Below are 16361 nucleotides of genomic sequence, written 5' to 3'. Positions count from 1 at the left end.
GGACACAACATGCCCAGAACCCTTTTTTGGGTCTGCACCAGAATCGGATCACATGGTAGTTCACACCTATGAGATCTGATTCATGTCCGAACTGACAGTTCGCACTGCGATATGCGAACTGATCTGGGGGTGTCATTAACTTTGCATTGACATCCCCAGCGATTTGCATATGGCAGTGTGAACTGCCTGCGAGTTGAATGCGATGCAGGACCCCGCAGTGGATTCGTAAGGTGAACCGGGACTTAAGAGTGCCTCCACTCTGGATGAAGAACAGGGGCCACCTTTGAACAGCAGCATTGTCAGTCTGGGGGGAGGGGAGTGTTTGATGTACTAGCAGATTTAGATACACTAACAAATTGAAGCCACACTCCAGCTAAATAATCAGTTACAGCAAACATTTTTCCTTTTGGGATAAAGGTTTTACATAAAAAAAATGCTGATCACTGTAAGCACCCCTGCCAGTGGGAAATGGGTTGTCTCATCTCTGTAACTGATACATCTGAAAGTGAGCTTGTTCTTGTGAAAAACACTGACTTGCTGGCTGGATCACCAGATGAAAATAGAAGAGAGAAAACCTAAAAAAGAAAACCAATGCAGCCATCACATCTAAGAATTGGTAAACTGCAAAATTATAAATGTTTGCTTTTGGATTTAAGCCCCCTTTCACACTGAATCATGTGATTTCAGCTAACATTTCAAAGCTGCATCTCAGCGTGACTTTGGGAGCGACTCTGAAGATATCTGTGCGGCTTCATGCACAAATGTGTATTGAAGTCGCACCAGAAATTGCCAAAAGTAGTTCAGGTAATATTTTTTCAAATCGGTGCGGCACCGCAAAGTCAGCGTCGCATCAATTTGGACACTGCTATTGCCGGCAATAGAATGGGACTGGTCATGCGATTCGCTCCAAAGTGAACGGGAGCTTAAACTGCTTTAAAGAAACATTTGAAACATTGTTACAGGGGGATCGAATGGGGACTCGTCTATTTATTACATTTTAAATCCACAACTCTCAGAATATCAACTAATAACTGACATGAGTATTGGGATTAGGTTATGTAATTCACGGACGGAAGGACGAACGAACTGAAGCCCCCCCATCTGGAATTGGTGAGGGTCCCCTCCTCGCTCTCCCGACGAAGGGAAGATGGAGAAAGTGTCATGTGACCTGTAAGCGCCGTGCACCTTGGCGGTCAGGTTATTGTTGGGATCATTTGCGCTTAGGATGACAGACAACACAGGGAGGGCAGAGAGAGTAAATATTTAATCTGTGCGCCTTTCATTGCTTTATCCTCGCTGTTTCCTGCGACATCTGATCCCAGCCCAGCGCACGCAGACCCACCAGTGCAAACACTGCAAGGAAACACGAGACCACGTGGATGGGGTAACCTCTTCTTCGCTGATAGGAAGGGGGGGGGGGGGGTGCTGGCTATTCGGATTTACTGAACCATAGCCAACCGTACAGGTCACACATGTCTTTCCATTATAGTTGGTAGATCTACAGGAGAATCAGATTGTATAGTGTATAGAGTTTTATATATATATATATATATATATATATATATATATATTAAGAAGAGAAGAAGGAAAAAGAGAGAGAAAAAAGAAAGAAAGAGAAAAAAAAAGAAGGAAGAAAGAACCAAAGAAGGAGAGAGAAAGAAAAAAGAAAGAAAGAGAAAAGAATGAAAGAAAGACAGGAAAAAAAAAGAATGAAAGAACCAAAGAAAAAATAAAGAAAGTGGAGATGAAAAGACAAACAGAAAGGGAAAAAGAATGAGAGAGGGAAAGACAAAAAGAGAAAGAGAGAAAGAAAGAGAGAGAGAGACGGGGGGAAGAAAGAGAGAGAGAGAGAGAGACGGGGGGAAGAAAGAGAGAGAGAGAGAGAGAGAGACGGGGGGAAGAAAGAGAGAGAGAGAGAGACGGGGGGAAGAAAGAGAGAGAGAGAGAGACGGGGGGAAGAAAGAGAGAGAGAGAGGGGGGGGAGAAAGAGAGAGAGAGAGGGGGGGGGGAGAAAGAGAGAGAGAGAGGGGGGGGAGAAAGAGAGAGAGAGAGGGGGGAGAAAAAGAGAGAGAGAGAGAGAGAGAGAGAGAGAGAGAGAAAGAGAGAGAGAGAGAAAGAGAAAGAAAGAGGGAGAGAAGAAGGAGAAAGGAGGAGAAAGTAAGAAATAGAAAGGAAGAGAGTGAGAGAGAGAGAGAGAGAGAGAAAGAGAGAGAGAAAGAGAAAGAAAAGGAGGAGGAGAAGGAGAAAGAGAAAGAAATAAAGGAAGAGAGAGAGAAGGGATGAGAAAGGGAGATGAGAGAGAAGGCAAAGGAGAAAGAAAGGAAGAGAGAGAAAGGAGGAGAAAAAAAGGAAGAGAAAGGAAGAGAGAGAAAAAAGGGAGGAGAAATAGAGAAAGAAAGAGAAAGGAATAGAAGGGAGAGAGAGAAAGAGAGAGAGAGAAAAAAAAAAGAAAGAATGGGAGAAAAAAAAAAGAACGGAAGAGAGAGAGCTAAAGAAAGACGGGGGGGGGGGGGGGTCGGGGTGGGAAAGAGAAAGAAGAAGCGAGAGAAGGAGAAAGAAAGATCAGAATACAAATCAGATTGTAAGCCTTACACCCCTCTGTGGTTATGAGAAAATGAAGTACTTTGGAGACAGTCCAATGTTTCTGCTTTATATTACTCTAGCGAGGACTACTGTCTTTGTTTGTGTTTCTCCTGCATAATGGTGGGCAGGCAGCTTGGGCTTAGGATATATAAATTGTGTGGTGAGCTTAACCAACCACATATTTAAATCATCCAATAAAACCCAATAGTAGAAATAAGGGGTGTCTTGGTACCATCAGGGGACAGCAAACAATGAAATGCTGTATATGAATTATATATACAGTACCTCACAAAAATAAGTACACCCCTCACATTTTTGTAAATATATTATATGTTTTCATGTGACAACACTGAAGAAATGACACTTTGCTACAATGTAAAGTAGTGAGTGTACAGCTTGTATAACAGTGTAAATTTGCTGTCCCCTCAAAATAACTCAACACACAGCCATTAATGTCTAAATAACTGGCAACAAAGGTGAGTACACCCCTAAGTGAAAAATGTCCAAATGGGGCCCATTAAGCCATTTTCCCTCCCCGGTGTCATGTGACTCGTTAGTGTTACAAGGTCTCAGGTGTGAATGGGGAGCAGGTGTGTTAAATTTGGTGTTATCGTTCTCGCTCTCTCATACTGGTCACTGGAAGTTCAACATAGCACCTCATGGCAAAGAACTCTCTGAGGATATAAAAAAGAATTGCTGCTCTACATAAAGATGGCCTAGGCTATAAGAAGATTGCCAAGACCCTGAAACTGAGCTGCAGCACGGTGGCCAAGACCATACAGCGGTATAACAGGACAGGTTCCACTCAGAACAGGCCTCACCATGGTCGACCAAAGAAGTTTAGTGCACGTGCTCAGCGTCATATCCAGAGGTCATCTTTGGGAAATAGATGTATGAGTGCTGCCAGCATTGCTGCAGAGGTTGAAAGGGTGGGGGTTCAGCCTGTCAGTGCTCAGACCATACGCCGCACACTGCATTAAATTGGTCTGCATGGCTGTCATCCCAGAAGGAAGCCTCTTCTAAAGATGATGCACAAGAAAGGCCGCAAACAGTCTGCTGAAGACAAGCAGACTAAGGACATGGATTACTGGAACCATGCCCTGTGGTCTGATGAGACCAAGATAAACATATTTGGTTCAGATGGTGTCAGGCGTGTGTGGCGGCAACCAGAGGAGGAGTACAAAGACAAGTGTGTCTTGCCTACAGTCAAGCATGGTGGTGGGAGTGTCATGGTCTGGGGCTGCATGAGTGCTGCTGGCACTGGGGAGCTACAGTTCATTGAGGGAACCATGAATGCCAACGTGTACTGTGACATACTGAAGCAGAGCATGAGCCCCTCCCTTCGGAGACTGGGCTGCAGGTCAGTATTTCAACATGATAATGACCCCAAACACACCTCCAAGACGACCACTGCCTTGCTAAAGAGGCTCAGAGTAAAGGTGATGGACTGGCCAAGCATTTCTCCAGACCTAAACCCTATTGAGCATCTGTGGGGCATCATCAAACGGAAGGTGGAGGAGCGCAAGGTCTCTAACATCCACCAGCTCTGTGATGCCACCATGGAGGAGTGGAAGAGAAATCCAGTGACAACCTGTGAAGCTCTGGTAAACTCCAAGCCCAAAAGGGTTAAGGCAGTGCTGGAAAATAATGGTGGTCACACAAAATATTGACACTTTGGGCCCAATTTGGACATTTTCACTTAGGGGTGTACTCACTTTTGTTGCCAGCGGCTTAGACATTAATGGCTGTGTGTTGAGTTATTTTGAGGGGACAGCAAATTTACACTGTTATACAAGCTGTACACTCACTACTTTACATTGTAGCAATGTGTCATTTCTTCAGTGTTGTCACATGAAAAGTTATAATAAAATATTTACAAAAATGTGAGGGGTGTACTCACTTTTGTGAGATACTGTGTATACAGATATATATATATATATATGAATGTAAACATTTTTCTTGGCTGTCACTGAGCTCAGATCAGTTACATTATATCTGTTCCGCTTTTTTATTTTATTTACACAAGTTCAGTTTTTTTTAATTTATATTTGGTCTTCACTGTTCCCCCCCTGGGCCCCTAGTAGAGAGCGGTGTGGCCCCCCTGGAGCAGTGTGCGGAGCTCTTCCCGGTGTCAGGGTGTATCATGTAACACGGCTGGAAACCTGAATAAAAGGCCAGAGCGTCACCTGTGTATTAAATATTTACCTCCCCGTGTTATTAGGAGCCGAGCAAATTAACCGCCGGCCTCTCCGGATTTACCCGCCAGTCTGATCTTTTATCAAATGTAACCACTTCTAATGCGAATTCCCACAGCGCCGCCCGGCTACGAAAAGGCCACGATTAACCCCGGCCTGCCCGGCACGCTGAGCGTCTCCTGAATACAGAGGGGCCCTTCCGCAATCAGATTTCTGCGGAAAAATTACATTATCCAAGCACAATCGTTCTCATTATCTGGGGATCGTGGATATAAAATGTACCCTTACTAACCACTTGCCGATATACTGTGGCAGGCTGGATCGGCAGCGCGAACCGCCGTATCTGTAAGGCGGTTAGCGGAAGCGCTCCTGGGGGCACGCGCCTACCCCCCATTAGGCAGCGGAGAAGTCATTTCACGGGCCCGGCGGCCGCGATTGCCACTGGGCACCCACGATCGCTCCCCATGAAGAGAGAACGGCGGTCAGCTGTTGTAAACACAGCAGACCGTTTTCTCTGGAATGATTACAGAGCTCCTGTGTTCCTCCTATATAGGATCACAGCTCTCTATGTTGATTTCACAAGTCCCTCCCCCATACAGTTAGAAAACACCCCCTAGGCTCACACTTTGATCGCCCCTGGGTTAACCCCTTCCCTGCCAGTGTCATTATTACAGTAAAAGTGCATATTTTTAGCACTGATTACTGCAGTAATGTCACTGGTCTCCCCAAAAGTGTCAAAAAATGTCAGTTAGGGGTCCGATCTGTCCACCGCAATGTCGCAGTCTCGCTAAAAAACGCTGATCGCCGCCATTACTAGTGAATAAATAAATGAAAACGACATAAATCTTTCCCCTAGTATGTAGACACGATCACATTTGTACAAACCAATCAAAACACGCTTATTGGGTTTTTTTTATCAAAAATATGTAGCAGAAAACAAATTGGCATAAATGGATGAAAAAATTAGATTTTTACATTTATTTTATTGGGAATGTTTTATAGCAGAAAGCGAAAAAACTGAATTTTTGTAAAATCTTACCTGTAAAATTCCTTTCTCTGAGTCCTCCGACAGTCGCCGCCTCTTCATATTCGTCACATATGGGGTATTAGACTTTGCTCCGAAGGAGTAGCTAGGCAACAGAATATGTTAACAATAAAGCTTTTAACATATCCCACCCTCAAGGGGTGGTCCCCTCAGTCAATACCCTCCTACTTCCTGCAACCATATCTCAGTTTTAGTGGAATAGCAGTAGAGTATACAATCAAACCCCAAAAGAGGGGCGGGGGCGGCGACTGTCGGAGGACTCAGAGAAAGGAATTTTACAGGTAAGATTTTACAAAAATTCCGTTTTCTCTTACGTCCTCCGACAGTCGCCGCCTCTTCATATTCGTCACATATGGGGACGTCCCAAAGCAGTGCAAACATGAGGGGTGGGAAACGCATCCGCGCCTAAAGGCAACGCAGTTTCCGCATCAAGGAAAGGAACCTTACCAAAGGAAGGAAACCAGCTGGGCAACAGCAAAAAACAAGTGCTCAACAGGAGCAACAACCCAGGAAAAGACAAAAAACCAGGGGATATAAAACTTATCCCAACAGCCAGGAGTCCCCAACAAGGGACCCTAGGGAACAGCCGCACTAAGAACCTTGCGGCCAAAGGAAGCATCCGCCGACGCCTGAACATCTACTTTGTAGAATTTTGTGAAAGTGTGCACGGTCGACCAGGTCGCCGCCTTACACACCTGGGCTACAGAAGCCCCATGACGACAGGCCCAAGACGTACTCAGAGATCTAGTAGAGTGCGCCTTCACAGGCACAGGGGGAACCTTCCCCTGCAAAGCATAGGCCTGTTCAATGGTCTGCCTGATCCATTTGGCGATGGTAGAGGCCGAAGCCGCCATGCCCTTCCGAGGACCCTCTGGAAGAACAAACAAGGAGTCCGTCTTTCGAAAAGACTCAGTCGATTTAAGGTAAACCCTTATCGCCCGAACAACATCCAGAGAGTGCAATCTCACCTCCTTTGGATGTTTAGGCTTCGTGCACAACGAAGGCAAGACAATATCCTCATTAAGATGGAATTCCGAAACTCGTTTCGGAAGAAAAGAAGGATTAGGTCGCAAGACCACCTTATCCAAATGAATAACCAGGTACGGAGACTTGCAGGACAAAGCCGCCAGCTCCGACACTCTGCGAGCCGAAGTGATCGCCACCAAAAAGGCGACCTTTTTGGACAACATAGACAACGAGATCTCCCTGATCTGTTCAAAAGGAGCACGTTGTAACACAGATAGAACGAGATTCAAGTCCCAAGGGGGCAGAGGATCCCGCCTAGGGGGAACCAAATGCCGCACACCCTGAACAAAGGTGCCAACCAATGGGTTGGAAGCCACGGGACGTTGAAACAGAACGGCCAGAGCAGACACCTGACCCTTTATCGTAGCCAGCGCCAAACGCTGATCAACACCCGTTTGAAGGAAAGACAGCACACGGGACACCGAGTACGTGCGGGGTGAAAACCCCCTGGACTCACACCAGGCAAAATAGGCCTTCCAAGTACGGTAATAAACCTTCCCTGAGGAAGACTTCCTCGCGTTGATTAAAGTATGAACGACCTCCGGAGAGAGACCCCTCTCCTTCAGGACCTCGGTCTCAACAGCCAGGCCGTCAAAGCCAGCGACTGTAAAGCAGGATGGTATATCGGTCCTTGAGACAGTAGATCGTCTCGAAGAGGTAGACGCCACGGGGCGTCGACCGCCAGATTCACGAGGTCTGCGTACCAGGACCGGTGAGGCCAGTCCGGTGCCACAAGAATCACCGTGTTGCGTTCCGAGTGTAACCTGCGAAGGAACCTGGACAGCAACTGAATCGGTGGAAACGCGTACATCAGCCTGTACTGATGCCACGGGGCCACTAACGCGTCCGACGCGTCTGCCCGAGGGTCGCGCGTCCTTGCCACGAACCTCTTCACCTTGTTGTTGAGACGAGACGCGAACAGGTCCACATCTGGAAGACCCCACTTCGCGCACAACATCTGGAAGACAGCCGGGTGGAGAGACCATTCCCCCTGATCCAGGGTCTGGCGACTCAGATAGTCCGCCTGCCAGTTCTCCACTCCCGGAATGTGAACCGCCGTTATCGCCGGGACATGAGTCTCGGCCCAAGACAGAATGTCGGCCACTTCTCGAGCCGCTCGGGCACTCCTGGTGCCCCCTTGGTGGTTGATGTAGGCCACCGCCGTGGCATTGTCCGTCTGCACCCGAACCGGGCAACCCTGCAGCCGGTCCGTCCAGCGATGAAGACAGAGACTTATCGCACGCAATTCCAGAATGTTGATCGGAAGGGAAGACTCCCCCTCCGACCAAGTCCCCTGGGCGGACAGAACGCCCAGAACTCCACCCCAGCCCGACAGGCTGGCATCCGTGGTGATTACCGTCCACGAGATCGGACGAAACGACTTGCCCCCGGACACCAACGGGGACTGGAGCCACCACAGAAGGTTTCCTCTGGTGCGATGACTCAACGAGATTTGAAGATCCAGAGATTGAGGTCGCCCGTCCCACCTGGACAGGATCTCCGCTTGGAGACCCCGCGTGTGAAACTGGGCGAAAGGAATCGCCTCGAAGGCCGAGACCATCAATCCCAGACATCTCATACACGTCCGCAGAGACGAGTTCGGAACGTCCCTGAGGGACCTGACTTCCTCCTGGAGAGTCCTGAGTTTGTCTTCCGGCAGGAAGACCTTCGCCTGCACCGAGTCCAGAATCATTCCCAGATAGGGGAGACGAACCGACGGACTCAGTGTCGACTTTGGAAAATTTATCGTCCAACCAAACTCCTGCAGAGTTTGCATCGTGACAGACAGGTCCTTCTCCAGACCCTGGCTGGTCGCAGACCGAACCAGAATGTCGTCCAGATACCCCAGGACAGAAACGCCCTGGGCCCTCAATAATGCCAGAACCGGTGCAAGCACCTTGGTGAAGACCCGCGGAGCCGAGACCAAAGGGCAACGCCACGAACTGGTAGTGATCCTCCGCAATGGCAAATCGAAGGTATCTCTGATGACCCTCGAATATGGGGATGTGAAGGTACGCATCCTTCAAATCGATGGAGGCCATGAATTCCCCCGGAACCAGGGCAGCCACCACCGACCGCAGGGATTCCATGCGGAACTTGCGAACCCGCACAGAGCGGTTCAGAGCCTTCAAGTCCAGAATCGGACGAACCTTGCCCTCCTTTCTGGGCACGGTGAACAGATTGGAATAAAACCCCCGAAACCTGTCCCGATGAGGCACCGGAACCACCACTCCCTGAGCCCTCAGGTCCCGCACCGCCAGGTGCAGGTCCCGCAAGCGCTCTGGAGACAGTTGAAGATTTGAGGGAAAAAATCTGCTCTCCGGCCGAGAGAGAAACTCGATCTTGTAACCAGATCGAACGATTTCCTGAACCCATCTGTCCCGCACACGGGCCAACCAGGGCTGAAGAAAACCGAGCAAGCGTCCCCCCACCCCAAAACTGGGTGAGGGCGCCCCTTCAGGCCGAACTGTTATGGGCTGCAGGTCCGGATTGGCCGGACTTCTGTTTACCAGACCAGGGCTTCTTCTGAGAGCCTTGACCTTTGAACGGTTTGCCCTTGTAGTGCGGCCGAAAGGCACGAAAGGACCCCTGAGGGGGCCGAAAATTAGCATGCTTCTTCCCAGAAGCCCCCTTAGCCTTGGGGAAATGGGGCAAGAGAGTGCTCTTACCCCCGGTGATCCCCTTAATCAACACATCCAGGGACTCCCCAAAAAGGCGAGACCCATCATAAGGCAGATTGGCTAAGGTCTTACGTGAAGATTGGTCCACCGACCAACATTTTAACCAAACCAGGCGGCGAGACAACACCGCCACGCTGTGCACACGTGCAGCCAACGGAATCAGGTCCAGGTCCGCATCACACAGATACATGACACCCTGGTGGATTTGATCCACCATATCCAGGGTCGCCGGCGAGGCCGAGTCGGCCACTAGGACGCGCCTAAGCATCTGCGTCCAACTTGCGATCGCCTGGGCCGCCATGAGAGAAGCAAACAGAGCCTTAAGCATAGAACCCGTAACAGAATAAGTATGACGGGCAAGAGACTCCAGTCTCCTATCTGTGGCATCACGGAAAACAGGGGAATCCTCTGCAGGAATCGCAGTGGCTTTGTTCAAAACCGCAATTGCATGATCCACTGGTGGAGGCACACACCACCTTTCATCAGTGGAAGGCGAAAAAGGATAACGCAGCTTGAATCTACTGCAAAAGGTTTGCGCAGATTGCGCCATTGATCCTTAACAGCGCGCTGAAAATCATCATTGCAGGGAAAAACCTGCGGCGTCCTGCGTTTCCTCTGCGTCCCATAAGCCGCCAAGGCAGCGGGGGGACACACTTCGTCCTGCAAACGCAGCGTTTGCTTAATGGAAGCAATCAACTCATCCATGATTGCAAGCTCTTCAGGCGAGCCAGGGGGAGAATTATCAACCCCCTCAACTTCAGCCTCCACCTCAGACCCCACTAGATCAAGAGAGGAGCGGGACCCCGATAAGGAGGCCCCTGCCATAACAGCCCCATCACCTTCACCCTCAGAATCAGAGGAAAGAGCAACTCTGGGCCTTTTAGTAGATTGAGCAGCCACCAGCATTTGCACCTGAGCAGCAAGGCCAGCCACAATAGTGGCTAAATCCCCCCCTGGGGGGGAAACAGCGGTCCCCTGGCTTTCCACCAATACTGTAGGAAATTTGCCCTCCTGAGAATCCATTGCCCCTGTAATGCCAGACAACCAAGGGTTAACTGCCCCTTTTAAGCAAGCGCGGCAAGCGCAGCCCACCGCACCACACTCAAGCACAATGAGACCCCCACAGGGAATATGCAAACTGAACACAGGCAATGGATAGCAAGAACAGAAGGATAAAACCTGAGGAGACCCTCGCCGCTGCTGCTGCCTCGATCGGTGTTCCTGGAAAGAGGAAGTGATGCTGCCAGGGCGCTCTATGTAAGCCTATGGAGGCTACAAGAAAATGGCCGCCATGCATGTAAACCATGCGGCCGGAGCGAGTGTAGGCAAAATGGCGTCGTTTGGCGCCGAAACCGCCGCTCCACAGTGCATTAAAACACACATTACATTCCAATATCAGAATACATGTCGCTGTATATGCCCAAACATGCCAAAAAAACATGCCCCACAGCACACAGCTTCTCACACTGACCAGTCTGACACACACAGTGTCATACAGCTCCCCCCCCCCCCTTGCAGCCCACAGCATGCAGCCGAGAGATAGGGAGACAAGCAGTGTGAATAGAGGCAGGTTACACAGTCCCAGACTGACACCCCCCCAGACAGACAGGTCCCCACATAAATACACTTACCTCACATGGAGTGGGGGACCCGCACAGGCGAACAAGCCGCTGCACATGAGGCAGGGAGAGTCGCATTCAAAACGCACACAAGGGGGGTTAAGAAACCGCACAGCGTCCAGTGAGGTAGCCACCTCACCAATCATCCCTGCACCGAACAGGGATGGGTCGTTCACTGTGCCAGGAGCGTTACCTGGCTGAACGCTCGATGGCAGACTGGGAAGCCACTGACCCACGACCTGCGACCAGGGGGATCAGCCCGAGACCCAGTCCGCATGATCCTCTTCATCCGAAGAACTAACTAACGCTGACAAAATAACAGCTAAGTAAAGGTAGAGAGAAAAACTCAAACAAAATTTTAAAAAGAAGAAAGAGTCTGGGACAGAAAGTCCCAGCACAGAGAGAGCCAGCCACTCCTGACAAGCTAGACATTAAAACTGAGATATGGTTGCAGGAAGTAGGAGGGTATTGACTGAGGGGACCACCCCTTGAGGGTGGGATATGTTAAAAGCTTTATTGTTAACATATTCTGTTGCCTAGCTACTCCTTCGGAGCAAAGTCTAATACCCCATATGTGACGAATATGAAGAGGCGGCGACTGTCGGAGGACGTAAGAGAAATATTGTTTTTTGTTAGTTTTTTTTAGAATTGTTGCTCTTTTTTTGTTTATAGCGCAAAAAAAAAAAAAAAAAAAAAAAAAAAAAATCGCAGAGCTGATCAAATACCACAAAAAGAAATCTCTACTTGTGGGGAAAAAAAGGACATCAATTTTATTAGGGTACAGCGTCGCAAAACCACGCAATTGTCAGTTAAAGTAACGCAGTGCCGAATTGCAAAAAATGGCCTGGTCATTAAGGGGGCAAATCCCACCGGTCCTTAAGTGGTTAAAGAGCAGCTTGTGTCAGGTATAGGACGGTGTTCAACAACTTGTGTGTCATGCATGCTAAAAAGCATGCGTTGACGCACATTGTCAGAATGCAGAGCAATGCACCGTTCTAAGTGTGGTACATTGTGGTGCCGTTCAGTGTGAATGACCCCCTAATTCATTGTACAGGAGAGGCCCATGAAAAACGCACTGCGCTGCAGCGCACCACATATCTGTGGCATTGTCCGCTTTTATAAAAGGGGTAATTCGTGTTTTTCAATCTGTTGGCAGCCCATCCATAATGCACATGCTGCCATAACACAATGCACATAAATGCGTTCCATAACGCACATTGAACACAGGGCGATGGCGCACTTGTACATGGGCCCCGAAGAATAATGAATAAAAACGTAGAAAATAACAAAACATACAAATATCTTAGGCTTCATTCACACTCATGTTGCCATTTTGTGTGGGAGGGTTTTGCGTGATTCTGCGCATCACATATTCATGTCAATGGGCTGCCCTATGCGCATTTGTCACCTGAAAGAAGCTCCTGCACCTTTTTGGGCAACAAGCTTCATGCCATTTTTAAAGTTGCATTTTGCACCATTCTGACGCATGCCAATCGGCGAGAAATCAAGGTACTGTTTAGAACAAATGTTACCGAAACGCATGTTTTTCACCGATTGCTATGCAATTTGGAATTGCGGTGATTCTGTCTGCAATTCCAAATCGCCAAGTGTGCATGTGGCCTCATGGTTCGCTGGTGGTGTTATGGGTCCAGAAGACAAACACATGAGGAGATGGGCATAAGGCAACTGCCATCCAATGTGGTGGCCAGACCCCGATTGTTATGTCTGTGTAGGACAGGGGACCCTGCTGTGTATATACTCTGATCTGTGCTTCTCCACCAACTGTATACTGCTAGTATCTACCTAATCAGTCCATATAACCTGTTGCTGGCATGTAGCCCATATGTGCGGTGGTAAAAGGGTGGCCGCATGCCACACATATGTGTAACTGGGTGGCTGCTGTTTCCTTCCCAGCTTAGAGCCCGAGCTGTCAAAGACAGTTCTAGACCCAGACCAATCATCGGTAACCAGCACTTTTTCAAATCAGTGTGGCAGCGCAAAGTCAGCATCCAACTGATATAAACAGTTCCATTGCCAACAATAGGGTTTGACGTGATCTGTCAAATCGCATGATAAGTTGCACTAGTGTAAACGCGGGCTTAGGCCCCATTCATTTACACTCATTCTGAGTGTTGTGTCACTTGTAGCTCAATTAAGTACCCGAGCTTCATATGGATAATTCACCTTTACCATAAAACTGTCTATGCAGGTAAGGGGAGTCTGGAGATGAAAACAAACTGTGCAACTCTGACTAAAGATGAATAAGGCTTTTGCGATAGGTGTAGGTCATTCACAAACCTTATGATTTCTGACTTGAATATTCCCAGGACGTTGCCAAGTACTCCCAGGACGTTGCCAAGTACTCCCAGGACGTTGCCAAGTACTCCCAGGACATTGCCAAGTACTCCCAGGACATTGCCAAGTACTCCCAGGACATTGCCAAGTACTCCCAGGACGTTGCCAAGTACTCCCAGGACGTTGCCAAGTACTCCCAGGACGTTGCCAAGTACTCCCAGGACGTTGCCAAGTACTCCCAGGACGTTGCCACGTACACCTAGGACGTTGCTAAGTACTCCTAGGACGTTGCTAAGTACTCCCAGGCAGTGCTGTATTTTGGCCTAGGCCAACAATGCCCAGGCCTAGGGTGGCACTTTGCAGGGGGGCAGCAAAAAAGCCGCCCCTCCCTTCACCTGAGATTCTATTGGACACTGGTTGCTAGAGCCACCTCTCTCACCCCCCCTCTCTCTCTCTCACTCATCTCCTCTCACCCACCCCCTCTCTCTCCCTCCTCCCTCTCTCTCTCTCTCTCTCTCTCTCACCTCTCTCTTTCTCTCTCACCCCCCTTTCTCATATTCTCTCTCTCTCTATCCCCCCTCCCCATCTCTTTTCTATATCTCACCCCCCCTCTCTCTCATCCTCCCTCTCTCTCTCACTCTCTTTGATCCCCCCCTCTCTCTCTCTCACTCCCCCACCCCCCCTCTCTCTCTCACCCCCCCCCCTCTCTTTCACCCCCCCCTTCTCTCTCTCATTCCTCTCTCTCTCTCTCTCTCTCTCTCTCTCTCTCTCTTATCCCCCCCTCTCTCTATCACCCCCTCTCTCTCTCTCCCTCCCTCACCCCCTCTCCCCTCTCGAGAGATGTCAGGGGTTCATGCTGGGACTTGTAGTCCTTCAATTTTGGAGGGAGTCACATCTGTTAAAACAGGAGTGGGGCAAAGTTACATAGGAGGGGGGGGGCACCCAATTTTAGTCTTGCCTAGGGCAGCACAAAACCAAAAAATACACCACTGCTCCCAGGACATTCCCAAGTACTCCCAGGATGTTCCTAAGTACTCCCAGGACATTACTAAGTACTCCCAGGACGTTCCCAAGTACTCCCAGGACGTTCCCAAGTACTCCCAGGACGTTCCTAAGTACTCCCAGGACATTCCTAAGTACTCCCAGGACATTCCTAAGTACTCCCAGGACATTCCTAAGTACTCCCAGGACATTCCCAAGTACTCCCAGGACGTTCCCAAGTACTCCCAGGACATTCCCAAGTACTCCCAGGACGTTCCCAAGTACTCCCAGGACATTCCTAAGTACTCCCAGGACATTCCTAAGTACTCCCAGGACATTCCTAAGTACTCCCAGGACGTTCCCAAGTACTCCCAGGACGTTCCCTAGTACTCCCAGGACGTTCCCTAGTACTCCCAGGACGTTCCCTAGTACTCCCAGGACGTTCCCAAGTACTCCCAGGACGTTCCCTAGTACTCCCAGAACGTTCCCTAGTACTCCCAGGACGTTCCCTAGTACTCCCAGGACGTTGCCAAGTACTCCCCGGACGTTGCCAAGTACTCCCAGGACATTCCCAAGTACTCCCAGGACCTTGCCAAGTACTCCCAGGACGTTGCCAAGTACTCCCAGGACATTCCCAAGTACTCCCCAGACGTTGCCAAGTACTCCCCGGACGTTGCCAAGTACTCCCAGGACGTTGCCAAGTAATCCCAGGACGTTGCCAAGTAATCCCAGGACGTTGCTAAGTGAGGCCTAGTCATCACTGCTTACCTCCACCATCACAGCTCAGAGCTACTGCATCAGGGGAGAGAAAGAGCATGTGAGGGGGTTTGAATCAGAGAAAGAGCTCACTCCTGTGATGGTGGGAAGGAGCAGTGATGACTAGGCCTCACTTAGCAATGTCCTAGGAGTATTCCAGTCAGGCTTCATAAGATATGTGACTTGCCTATACCTATAGCAAAGGCCTTATTCAACTTTAGTCAGAGTTGCATAGTTTGTTTTTATCTACAGACACCCCCTTATCTGCATAGGCAGATAAGACCAGACCATTCTGTTTACCCTAGCTTTCCATTGAATAAAAATAATTAAAACAAGAAATGTTCAAAAACACTCAAAAATGGCTGTACAAAAAAAACAAAAAAAAAACAAACTTAAAAACTACCAAAGACGCTTAAGTGTGAAGGCAGCCTCGGGCTCTGTCCACACCTATGCTGGTGCGATGGTGAGTGCGTGCTTTTGTGCAATGTTGTGCGTCATGTTTAGGGCAGCCCATTTATTTCACTAGGCTGCCCTACACGTGAAAAATCGCACACAAAAAAATGAATGACCTTTTTTTAAAATCACGACACACATCAAAACGCATGGTACTCATGGCGAGGTTACCAATAATGGTGCACCAAAATGAAAATTTTGGTGCTAAAACCGAAAATTCAGGATGCACTTGTCCAAAACCGAAATTGACAGTTTTTGGCAAACCACACCTCCCCATTGAAATGCATTGTAAATGCAGCAAAAACGCGCACCCGTGTTGTGTTAATAAAAATTAATTAATAATTTCTCTGAGTGTCACCAATGGAGGCGATTTTGCATGCATTCCCAACATGCAAAAGAATGAATGTAGCCTTATTGTGCGTTGTTGCAGGTTTGCAATGCAATTTGTAATGAATGTCAGCACACATACTAATGGGAATCATGATGTGCTTATGTGCATCCTAACGCGTACCTTGAGATGTGTTTTAATGCGTTTTTATGGATTTGTAATGGAAAACAGAATTCGACTTTCAGCGGTTGGCCTGCATTTCCACCATCACGGAAATCCTTTCAATGTAATGAGTGCAAAGTGCAGGGACCCCCATAAATCACACTGCTCTGCTGAAAAAACCCATCAAAAACTGTTTTCGTTGCGTTTTCTGGGTGCTTTCCCAGCATGCAACTTGGA

General features: G+C 48.8%; 1 protein-coding gene across 1 annotated transcript in view; it reads right to left on the bottom strand.

Moving 5' to 3' along the window:
* The window catches only part of NRXN3 (neurexin 3), a 748840-nt gene that overhangs the window by 684576 nt on the left and 47903 nt on the right, over window positions 1-16361 (bottom strand). The window lies entirely within an intron of this gene.

Source organism: Pelophylax lessonae (genome assembly GCF_965119305.1).
Source record: "Pelophylax lessonae genome assembly, chromosome: 13".
Classification (NCBI taxonomy): Eukaryota; Metazoa; Chordata; class Amphibia; order Anura; family Ranidae; genus Pelophylax; species Pelophylax lessonae.
This window is presented reverse-complemented; position numbering and strand designations above follow the sequence as displayed.